This window comes from Pinus tabuliformis, chromosome J, assembly GCF_031772625.1.
Source record: "Pinus tabuliformis cultivar Carrire ecotype Pingquan chromosome J, CPIR1, whole genome shotgun sequence".
NCBI classification, from domain to species: Eukaryota; Viridiplantae; Streptophyta; class Pinopsida; order Pinales; family Pinaceae; genus Pinus; species Pinus tabuliformis.
The window spans coordinates 361,522,605-361,535,049 of NC_142295.1; positions in this window are offsets into that span (position 1 = coordinate 361,522,605).

The following is a 12,445-nucleotide window of genomic DNA, read 5'->3' on the forward strand; positions in this document are numbered from 1 at the left end:
CGTAGTTTTAATATTACTTTTTTTTTAAAAATAAAAATAAAAATTAATTTTTATTTTTATTTTTTATTTTATTTTTATTTTATTTTATTTTTATTTTTATTTTTTTCTGCGTAGCCAAGTTATATATATTATTAGTATTGTTTATATATATATTTTATTAGATAATTTATTTTATTTATTTGTCTATTAACGAATACATATTATTATTATTATTATTCGAAACTAATCTTTATATATTGTTATTATTTTATATAGTTATTAACGAATATATATTAGTATTATTATCATTTTATTTATGTTTTTTATTATTTATATATATTTAATCTATTTATTTATCTACTAACATATATTATTATTATTTATTTAATTGCTTATTTTATTTAACTATCAACTTACATTTACCTTAGGTATATAAAAGTTAGGTCTCCTATATAACTAATTCCCATTTAATAAAAATTTTAATTATTAAATTATACATTTCTAACTAATTAATAGTGTAAAACTATATATTTATAGGTATGGTCATTAAATATCTTCCTCTAAATAATCAATTTGTCTTTTTCACTGTCCCTTAGTCAAAACTAGTTGTTGATCTAGATAGTTGTTGGAGGCCCTGCTCAGACTATTTAACATGCAAAGCTGGATCTGTTTCTTCAACTTGTCCTGACGATGAGCCACACTTGCTGGTTCGAAACGCGTCAACAAATGTCTCTCTTTATGTGATTTACGCCGAAGCTCTACGTATTAATATTATGGATCACAGAAGCCTCAATTCAACAAAATGGTTTTTAGTATAAATTTTATAACAATGCAAAAAATCAATTGTTAAAACTCCACAATTTTTATTTTTTAATGAAGGAACATTCGATTTTGAAGGGGCTTCCTTCTCACCATTTTGGAATCTTCATTCCATTAATATAATGTTGAAGATCAAACCTAAAATGTAGGGTTTTTTTTTAAATTTATATTAAAATAATGGAATGAAGATTCTAAAATGATGGGAAAGAAGTTGGTTCGAAATTGAACGTTCAATTAAAAAACTAAAATTGAGGGGTTTTATTGAAATAGAATGTCGAGGACAAAAACTAAAAATTGTGGGGTTTTATCAATTGGTTCTCTGCATGGTTAAAAACAAAAACAAAAACAAAAAACAAAAAAAATTGAACTTTACAGTTCTAGAAATTGACAAGTTCGATATTTCCACTAAATAAAGTTTCCAAAGGAAGTAAAATTGGACTCTTGCTTGCTAAAGTTGGATTACTTTATCATATGTCTCAATACAAGAATAAACCAAACTCTAAGTTGGTAACAATTCCTTAATGATGTTTCAAATTTGGAGAGAGCAAGTAAATCTCATCTCCTTCGATCCAAGGATCTTCCCCCAATGAAACCAAGAGCCTCTCCCCACTTTCCATGCTAACCATATGCCTAGTACCTATAATGCATTCCATGGTAGAATTTGATTTTAGATACTTAGTTTTCATCATTTTTCCCTAAAGTTCTTGATCAAACAACATCCTCTGTAAACTTTTTATGGCCAAGGTAATTGCAAAAAGAAACATATTATTGATTTTGTTTTTTATAAGGATCAGAAAACCCATTAAACATGGTTGAAAAATGGACATTATGCATTGAAATTTCTTGTTATCCCAATCCAGGACAAGCAGTGATTACATATGTGCTATACAATATTGCAATGAACAAAGTCCTCCAAAGGAAAAGGGATGTACGTGGAAGGACAACAAACAATGAAGCATATTATATTGCACTTATAGAAGGCTTAGGAACAACTAGGGACTATGGATCCAATGGCATTGTAGTTTTCACCAATTCTGAACTTGTGTGAAACCAGATGAAAGATGTGTACCAAGTCAAAAAGGAGAAGTTAAAATAGCTACATAGAGAAGCAAAAATTATTTCTAGTCAATTTTAATCATTTACCATAAGTCATTGTGCAAATGTTAATAGGATGTCTAGTGATCTATTGTATGGGGCAATGCTAACTCAATATTTGTGTGTGAAAGATGAATTAGTATCAAGAACCACTCCATCAAAATTTATTGATGGACATTGTAAGATATCTTTGATATGTGTGTGCTTTTTAGTTATAAATGTGGTGCATTTAATGACCATGTGGTTCTTTCAATACTAGACTAAGTGTGCCCCCACTAAGTAATCACTACCTCATGAACTATCGGGGTGACAAGTTTAAGGAATTTATGTATTTAAGTCTCAAGATGTGCACTTTAGCATTTGTGTTTTTAGTCTTGAGTGTATTTAAATTAAACATTTAAAAATTGAGAATTTACTCGTTGTTTATATTTATCTTGGGCCGAAGAGAACTATACACTAAATAATTTTGAAGAAACCCTTAAATAGTTACGTTTGTCTTATTAATTTTTTGAATTCTTGATCTTTTTAAATAGTAATTTTAAAGATTTTTAAATGCATGAGGTAACTCAGGTTTTTTGAAAGATTATATATATATATATATAGACATATAGGGCCTACGTCATTGTATGAGCAATCAACACCTGATTCTTCGAGGCGTAAATGAGATAGGGCGTCAATTGAGTCTTGAGCATCAACTCGAGCATGGACTTCTATGCATGTCAGCGAGATTGGTCATAGATAGAGGAGAGTATCAGATGAATCAGTGTAGGACCATCATTCATTACATCATCATCATGGTATATATATGTTTATATGAAAACTTACTTAAATGATAATGGTAAAATCATATGTACATACATATTGAATTGATTTTTGTCAATTTAACTTTATTAATTTATAAATTCCATCATTTTTAGAAGCATCTCTCACTAGGTCATCGCATGAGGGTGCTCAACCTTCTCCCGGTGGTCAACAAGCTCAATCAATTCATGTACCTACGCATGAGAGTTCTCAACCATCTCTAAGTGATCGTGAACCTCAATCAACTCACGTACCTTCATCTGGTAAATTATATATATTTTTAATTTATTTATGTTAAACAAATTTGTACATAAATAAATTATATGTACATATACATGTATGTCTATTTTGCATGTTGTTGATGGTGATGGACCCGCAAACATTCAGGGGATCTTCCCGATATGAATTCCCAACTATACCTCACATCGTTTGGAGTAGGAGTCCCAGCAGTGGGTGGTAATGTTATGCCTTGACTGCAAAAATGCGCAGAGGGAAGTATGATAACTTTGGGTAAGAGCAAGTGTGTGACCCTGCAGAGAGTCAAGTGTGATGCATGAAGGTTCTAACACACGAAGGGAAAAGGAAATGCACCCCTTGGAAGCCTGTAATAGTATGCAACTTGAGAAGAACACACGAGCATAATGACATCACAAGCTAAGATGTGGAATATTCCACGATTTAAAGTGATGAATTAATACAACAACACACATTCAACAAGATTCATACAAATGCAAACGAAATAGTTCATAAGCATAAGCGTAAGTTAAATGACATACATTGCAAATAAAACAATAATAGTCCTACTATATTCACAACATATGCATGAAAGCGTGTTGGCTCTGATTTTATTATTATAAGTGAAAGTTCCATTCATACATACACCATTGACGACCACTAGCCCCAATAGTGGATCATTAAAGTCAAGAACACTTGCTCCTCCAAAGAAGTATACTCCCTCTACACTATGGAGAAGCCAAGGCTCTTCACAATACTCCCCAAGCTCTTTCAAAGCCTAAGCCTGGCCAAAATCTTGGCTCCCCAAAATCCCCTTCCATGAGTTATGATGTTTTATTTATAACAAGATGGGGGTGACTCTTCAACTCCCCTTTGTGACCTTTGGACTACCCTCATGACTCTTCAACTTCTTTACAAAATGAATCATTACATTACATCACAACTCTTCATATTCCAATATTGACACTTGGAATTTCACTTACAACATAATTAAAAATAATATTACAATTTACACTCATACCCATATAGGACAAAATAGGGTAGAGACAACTTAACAGCCTAACAAGACAAAACACTATGATGCTTGAGTTTGGGAACACTCTAGCTCGACAACTCCCACTTGATGCTTCTCGGTCACATATCGATGCCAAGCTTGGCACTGTGCGATGACATCCCCAAATTTCATGATGGTGTCAGGCTGGAAGTGGATTGTAGCATCCATAGCATCCGGGTATAATGATTTGGAATCTTTCTTGAGCAAGAGCAACATGGTTCTGATCTGGACAAGACCACCGATGTTGTTCTGCATGTTTTGTATGTTCAGCACTAAATCCTCCTTGGTGGCAACCTATCTACTCCAAGTACTCTTCAATCTTCTTCCTGACTTGGTGTTTTCATTTAGCTTCAATGAGTGAGTTGATTGATGGGATCTTGTGGGTTCTAACCATGAAATCCAAATTGTTGTACAACCGTACATATGAGGCCTAAATGTTTCCAATGAACAAGGCAAGCTTCTTGTTGTTATGAATCAACATTAGAACTCTTTCTTTCTCCCACTTTGCCTACAACGTCATCTTCTTTACCAAAGTAAGTGGTGCCCCCTTGTATCGCATTTTCCATTCTTGCATGATGGTAATGTAAGTTTGCCCATTCCTAAGAGTCTTGATAAATTCCTTGCTCTGTTGCTTCAAACTATGAAAACGAACAACTACCTTATGTACGATCATGAGATCCTCATAAAGGTCCCTCGTAGTCTCTCCAAGTGTCGATACTTTACCAAGTATCGCTACTCTCATTTCCCCCAAGTAGACTTGTGCGAATACTGTGTTTTGTGTTGTTGCATGGAGTTGTCCTATATCTTGCCGGGAAGTCTACAAGTTTTGTGCCAGTTTCTTATTCTTGATCATCAAATACTAAGTGTTTGATCTTGCTGCACCGGAAAAGCCACGATTGGATCTGGAAATGGCATTTGGATTCTTGTTGGTGTCTGCCACTATCACCCTTTCTCTAATGAATCCAGGGGATACGTGATCATCTCGAAAACACTTTCTCCTTGTTTGTACAATTCTCACCTGAAGTTCATTATATGACAAATTGTACACATCCATTACCGGCTCATCATCAAGGGGGAGTATGTCCCCTTCCCTGCTCAGGGCTAACTTTGCAGCTAGAGGTGGTGGAGACTGAAAAATGACCCGTGGGGCATTCAACACCAAATCAATATCATCATCCTGCCATTCCGGTCCCAACTCCATGTCCGTAACTTCAATCAAATCTTTGATTGACTAAGAAATCTCCTTGTCTTGCATATGTTCACTCTTTCCCTTTACTGTTGGCTAGTTTTGTTCTTGAATCAACATTGTTTCTATTATGCCTTGCCTTTTTTCTTCTTCGTGCTTTTTCTTCTCTTCCTGTTATTTCCTCCTCAGCTCCCGTTCTTCCTTCAGTTCTTGTTCTACTTTCTGTGCCCTCAGTGCTATTTCCTGCAAGCTCTGCTTTTCTTTCTTCCTCCGCTCTACTCTATGTATCCTCTGCTTCCTTTTTCTTTTGTTGTCGAAGCTGCCTACATGAATATTGGATCCAGTTTCATCTTGCAGCTTTCTTCCCCCTATGTATTGTCTGTAACCTTTCTCTTTCCCTTATCTTGTACTGGGTTGTTTCCTTCTGCTATAGCTGCTGGAATTGTTGCCATGTTAGTGTTGATTCCCATTCTATAAACAATTATGAGTCTGCATATATTGGCAAGTTAACTAGAACTTGCTCAATTGCTTCCCCAGTACTACTTTCAGTGGTCTCTCTTGAAGCATCTCTCTTTGGTGCCATGGTAACAATGATGGTAACAATGATTCACAAGTGTGGTATCTGTGGGACTAAAAGGACACTCATGGAAAATAAACATTGCCTTTAGAAAATCGACTTTCAAGGCATGATCAAGCAGCAAACCAGGCATCTGAGGGCAAGAATTGTACAATTTTCATTGGCAAGAGGGACTGGTTTCCTGTGGGAACTACGCACTATGCAGTCCCAACAGCTAGGGATGAAGCTTGTGGATTGAGACTGCACAATGTGCAGTCCCAGCCTTGGCGGAGACTGTGAGAGAATGGAAAAAGTGACGGGTTGACCCATGGAATTGTGCAATGCGTTGTTGGATCCAACATGTACTATGCATTGCACATTTCCAGAGGCCAAGCTTGTGGCTTGAGCCTTAGGATTGTGCAGTGCCCTGCTGGCAAGGAAAAATTCGACCAAGGGAAGTACAGATCTTCCCGGTGGAAGTGTGAAAAAAGAGCAGAAGTGAATGATGATGTGAGCTTGAGTGCAAAACTAACTAAGTTCGAATGAATCAATGTGGATCAAGTGTAGAAATTGATCAAACAAAAGGAAAATCATGTGAGGAGAGTTGTCACAACGGTGACCATCAGTGCAAAAAAAGGAAAATCGATGTGATAACTTGAAACAATACTTGTACAAGCTAAAACAAGTTTAAATGCCAACAACCATGAAGAGAAATAATCAAAACAACACTCACACAAGCGAAACGACAAAAAGAGACAAAAAAAAGCGGCAAAAGACGATAAAAGAAAAACTCACCTGGAAAAGCGATGATGACCCCACCGAAGGTTCCTTGATCTCTTCGGGAATACTATAGCTTTAGGATTGAATGCGCAAATGATCTCTAGAGGCTTCGATTAACTAGATTTTAGCAAATGAGGTTTTATGACACACATACCTAAAATCAAGGAAAAAATGACACTTGGCGGAAACTTCTAAAAATAACAATGTGTCTCCTTCAGGATACTAAAAATAGATCTCTAATTCCTAGGGATGCTTTTTCTTCCTTTATTTTTCTTTCTTTTCTAGGGAAACTTGCCATGCACACTGCCGGGAAAGACTGCGTAGTTCTGGGGAACTAGGCAACTTTCGGGCTAAGTGAATTGCGCAGTTTCTGATCTTAGTAAGGGATTGCGCATTTTATGGGCTCAGTGGTGGGCTTCCTTCCATGAATGCGCAATTTCTAAGCTCAAGGCTAACTGTAGTCATGAATGCGCAATTCCTATCATCAAGGTTGCTTGCCCTCAAGGATTGCACAGTTTCTGGAGGCAAGCCCAAAACTGTTGTGAGACCAAGTTGGGAGATCATCTTGTGACTTAGAAAGATAAGCTAAGTGTGAAAACAAGAAATCACAAGTGCAAATGAAAAAGATAAGTCTCAATCGAAGCATAAATACCTGGATCAGTGCAAGATAAGCTCTTGTGGATAAGAAGGAAGCCCCCAAATTCATAGGCAAAATTTTGGAGGGTGGTTGTAGCCACTATCAATTTAACTTTATTAATTTATAAATTCCATCTTTTTTATAAGCATATCTCACTAGGTCATTGCATGAGGGTGCTCAACCTTCTTCCGGTGGTCAACAAGCTCAATCAACTCATGTAGCTGAGCATGAGAGTGCTCAACCATCTTTGCGTGATCATGAACCTCAATTAACTCATGTACCTCCATCTAGTAAACTATATATAATTTAAATTTATTTATGTTAAACAAATTTGTACATAAATAAATTGTATGTACATATACATGTATGTCTATTTTGCATGTATATAAATACATTGAAATGTTTTAATATTTATGTAATTATATTGAAGCAAGGGGTGAAAATGTAGAAGAAAGTCAAGGTAGGCCAAGTATGGTGTTTCAAGAAGAAGAATATACGTCATTAACCACCTATCCATCAGATGTTCTTGATGAGCTTCCTTAGGAGACAAATGTCCAACCATTAACATTACATAGGTGTACATCTCATTATTCAAAATTGAAGGATGATCTTGGGAACTTGGAGCTCCCTGCATAGAGTCGACAAAGCTTAGAAATAGTTTTGCACTCTCTAAATACATTTATTGATATTTATAAGAACCTTGGGCCAACAACTGATGGCTTTATGGATATGATGAGGTGTTGTAAGGAAACAGTGACGGGTCCTGATAAATGGGTTGAGGTGGATAGGAGGGTCACAAAAGAACAAGCCAAATCTATGTTTAATTTTAAAGAAGGGCCGAAAAGAAAGATGTTGAAGGTGAAATATTTCAAGCACCCTGGAATAGCCCACCATTTGTATGACAAGTTCCTTGCACCGTATGGAAATATGCCATGGAATTACAAGGTTCCACATTATTTTGCCCAATTCTTTTATTCGGAGTTTTTCAAGGGTATGAAACCTGATTATACCAACCTTCCATCCAAATTTTATGGTGTTGGAAAAGGGTCAGACATATAATCAGAAGGGTGCATTTAGGGATACTGCATTGCCTTTCCATTTTCCTCCTTTGGTAACTCAACCACCACATCTGGTAACTCTGCGATCGGAGATGGATGCCACTTCTCAGATTGGTCGAGAAGCAAGGGATGTTATTCTAGACAACATACATATTGCATTGACTGGAATTGATGTCGATTTAAATCGACAAAGAGCACGAGATGATGCACGTGCTAATTTTGTATTTAAATCAAATGTGGAAATAGATAACATGAATATTGAAGAGGTTAGAGCATATGCAAAGGCTTGTCGTGATGGCTTGCAAGACCTAATTGGTCATGAGGAAGAGGGCATGGGATCGGTATGTGTTATGTTTAGAAGAGATGTTTTAATGTAATGTAAATTATGAGGATCTAATTTTATGTTAAATTTGATTCACATACATTTTGTAAAAAAAAATCAGATATAATCTAACACGAATGTTTCATATGTTCACCATTTGTAGTTAACTCGATTATTGAACGAAAATTTTGATATAACATTGTCGGGTTCAGGTTCAAATGAAGATATGTTAAGAGATGTTAGTTTTTTTTAAGAATATGTCCATACTAATGATTTATTTTTCATATAACGTTGTCGGGTTCAGGTTCAAACGAAGATATGTTAAGAGATGTTAGTTTTTTTTAAGAACATGTCCATACTAATAATTTATTTTTATTATATCAGTATTTTGAAGACACTTTTGTAAAATAAATAATTACATAATTAAATGTTCACACAGTTTCATTCCATCTGCCATTTTCGGCATTATGTGACTCTCTTCCTCCATATTAGGAGATGTGCCAGAGATTGGCTTGTCACAAGTATTGAATATTTCAACTTTGTTTTGTTATAAATTGAAGCAAGTTATTTAACTATTTAATGTAAGTTGTAAACTTTATGCAAAAAAAGATAAAAATAAAATATAAAAATTATATCTTACAGTTTTTAAATTTTCGAATTTTAGGTTAGTGAAGGCATTTTTCCTTCTCCAGGGACATCAGCTATGGAGTCAGCTATGGGGATTGGATCGTCTAGACAATTTCAAAAATTTATTTCAAACTTTTCAATATTACGAGTTCATGCATTTTCATGTGCAATTTTAAATTTTTATAAAACTAAATATATATAAATATACATAAATTACATATATACATGTACATGTGTTGTACAGAGCATCCACAAGGATGTGATGCAAGGTAAACACCATGAAGAAAGAGTGCACGAGTATGTTGTTCAAGGCACCCAAGAGGATGTTTTGATGATGGGCACTCTGGAGGTATTGCGTGGAATTTGAAACCTTTTATAATTTGTCCTGATCGTAAAATTTTCATTTGATTTTAACACATTAAAATTTAATTTAAAAGTACATAATCTTATGTATATATGCATATTACACATGTTGTGCAGGGCACCCATTGGTAGAGGGAATTACTCCCCTAGGGCTTTTTGGGTGAAACCCTAGCAGACAGAAAGTTGTCTATTCAAAGAAACATGCATTCATACAGCCATTATGCTATTATAAGCAAATTCTATGATAAGGGTACGTACCTTCGGTCCTACGTTTGAGAAGGCCTTTAGGGTCCAAACCCTTCTCTGAGTTCCCTTCTTCTCTTTTGTCCTGCAAAACAAACAATTCAAAGAACACAACAGTACATGGACAAAAACTTATAAAGAAACCATCTTCATGTTATAAAGAAAGGTAGTTAGTTGTGAAATCCAAACAACCATTTACACATGAATTAAAAACATGAATATCATTAACATAAAGAAGATTCGTTTCGGGAACCAAGACATGTGTTTATTTTATTGTAGACAAATAAAGTACATAAAAAGGAATATGTTCACCTGAGTCACCTTCAGCAGGCTCCAAGCAAAGCTTCCTTCCGGATCTGTTCCAGCCTCAAGCCTCTAACAAAACTCCTTCCATGACTCTCTCCATGATGTCATAAATGGTGGATGAACATCAACACACAAGGAAACAAAGGTTTCCTGTACAAAATGGGGGAAGTGCAGAAGGCACAAGGGACTTCAGACCTGGTCAAGGGAAAAATCTCAGCATAATACCTTTCTCTCTATTATCCTCTCCTTAGGCCTTCCCTTTGAGGTCTTTTTATACCATCTCCAAAGTAGTTTTTTAGTTAGGAGTTGGTTGGGAACAGTTGGGCCACGGGCACTAACAGGTGATCAGCAGGTAAAACCCACGATCTCCGCCCGAAAAGAAGGAATTTTATATTTTTTTAAGTGTTTTAATACATACACGCGGGTTGGATATACACAGACCCGCGTATACACGCGTTTAACTTAGGGCAATGTCGCGTATAAGGGATAAAACACTGTTTTTTAAATTTTAGGATCAGGTCTGGAAGGAGGGGTTGCCCTAGGCCATGAGTACAGCATCACAAACCATAAGAGTGAGATTTGGAGCTATAACAGATGCCCCCTAATATATGAGGTCAGAAGGGGTACATGATGGCCGAAATATATTATGCGAGTACATGGAAAGGAAGTCTGTCAAAAACCGAGGAGGACTTCACCAGAATTCAGCCTGCCAAGCCACCAAAGGAGATCAGAAAGAAACACTGTCTGAGGCGGGCATACCCATGCTCAGAAAAAGTAAAGCATGTTTGCATATCAAGTACAAGCGGATCCACTAAGTATACAAGTATAAATGACTGAAAGATACATAACGGATCATCTGATCATAATGAACAAGTACATGTCTGAATATCACATATAAGACTGTCAATGATGCTGAAAGATGCAACGGATCACTGATATCAAAGACTGATCCCAAAAGGTACCAACTAAACATGATGGAATAGGATGGTACTACACTGCAAACTCAGGTGCCAGCATATAGAATGTCGCCATGACTGACTGCAACATATAAAGTGGAGTGGTATCAACTAGCAGCAACAGGAGCAACTATCAAGTGAACCAATGAATGCTGATACAACCTGAGGTCTTCACTGACCGTCGTGGTACATTTCTACACCATGGGACTAAATGATCTGAAGTCGACCATGTGAGAAATCGTTTGATTACCGGTCATTGATGTATACCGTTAACAAACGCGAGACTACTCACTGATAATGATAATGAGCGTCAAGGTACCCAATACAATCTAACAAGTGTGAATAAATGATATGGAGTTGAACACCTGTAAGAATCTATCGATCAGGAGACAATGATGGTTTCCCACTGTCGATAGCGAAGGATCTGCCACTAATGACTGCAAACCCCAAGGTACTGCCAAATGGACTCTAGATCTTTGCCCCAGAGCAATGAGTCGAAGTCGATAGGGAAAGATCCGCTAGAAGGAAGGCATTAAGGCATCCTTCATCAATCTAGCGTGAGTGTAACCCGTAGGCCAATAATGTGGAAGGAATCGGACGAAAAAGATGTAGTAACCCAACCGAAGTACGTTTCCGGCGTACACAAGATGTGGCTAGCGCACGGCAGAAACCCTCTGAACCAACCAATAATGAAAGCTGACACAGAGGCGAGGTATCCACCAATAGGGTCAAATGGAAACCAAGGTACTACACGAATCCCAATGTGTGATAATGTAAGCTGATGTCGAACACAAGGGAAACCACTCAGTCAAAGACCCATGATACTAATCGATGTTGAGCACGAGGTGACCTATCAATAATGAAAATAGGGCCAGGGTGCGGCTCTAGGCCTGTCCTCAGAGCAAGGTGTCGTCGTCGATAAGGACAAGACCCGCTAGCAAGAAGTCAATGGGGACCTTCTCAAACCGGCACGAGTAAAGGACCAATATAACTGATGTGATGATAGACATGACACTGACAACCAGGGATGGCCGACTGAAAAATGAGTCAAGAGACACCGCAGAGAGGCCGACTCAGGCTAACTTCCCTTGAACAAAAGCATGACTCAATGTGACTGTGTGGCAGCATATGATGACTCTGTATAAGTTCGCCATGCAGGAGGCACGAACGAACCCTCCATATGATTGGAAGAGATAACCAATCGGGGGAGAACTGACTCAATAACAAGGTTATGGCGTACCTAAGTCAAACTAAATCCCACCCATGCGGAGGAGACTTTGTTTTGAGTGCTTTGTTCAAGGGCGACATGACTGACTCTAGTTGCCAACAATAAATGGAAATAATGTCTCGTTCCCACTCTTTTTGGAATATTTAATTTTTTTGTCTTTTTCTGTTAAGTCGGAAAAAGAATAAAAGAATGTTATGGTAC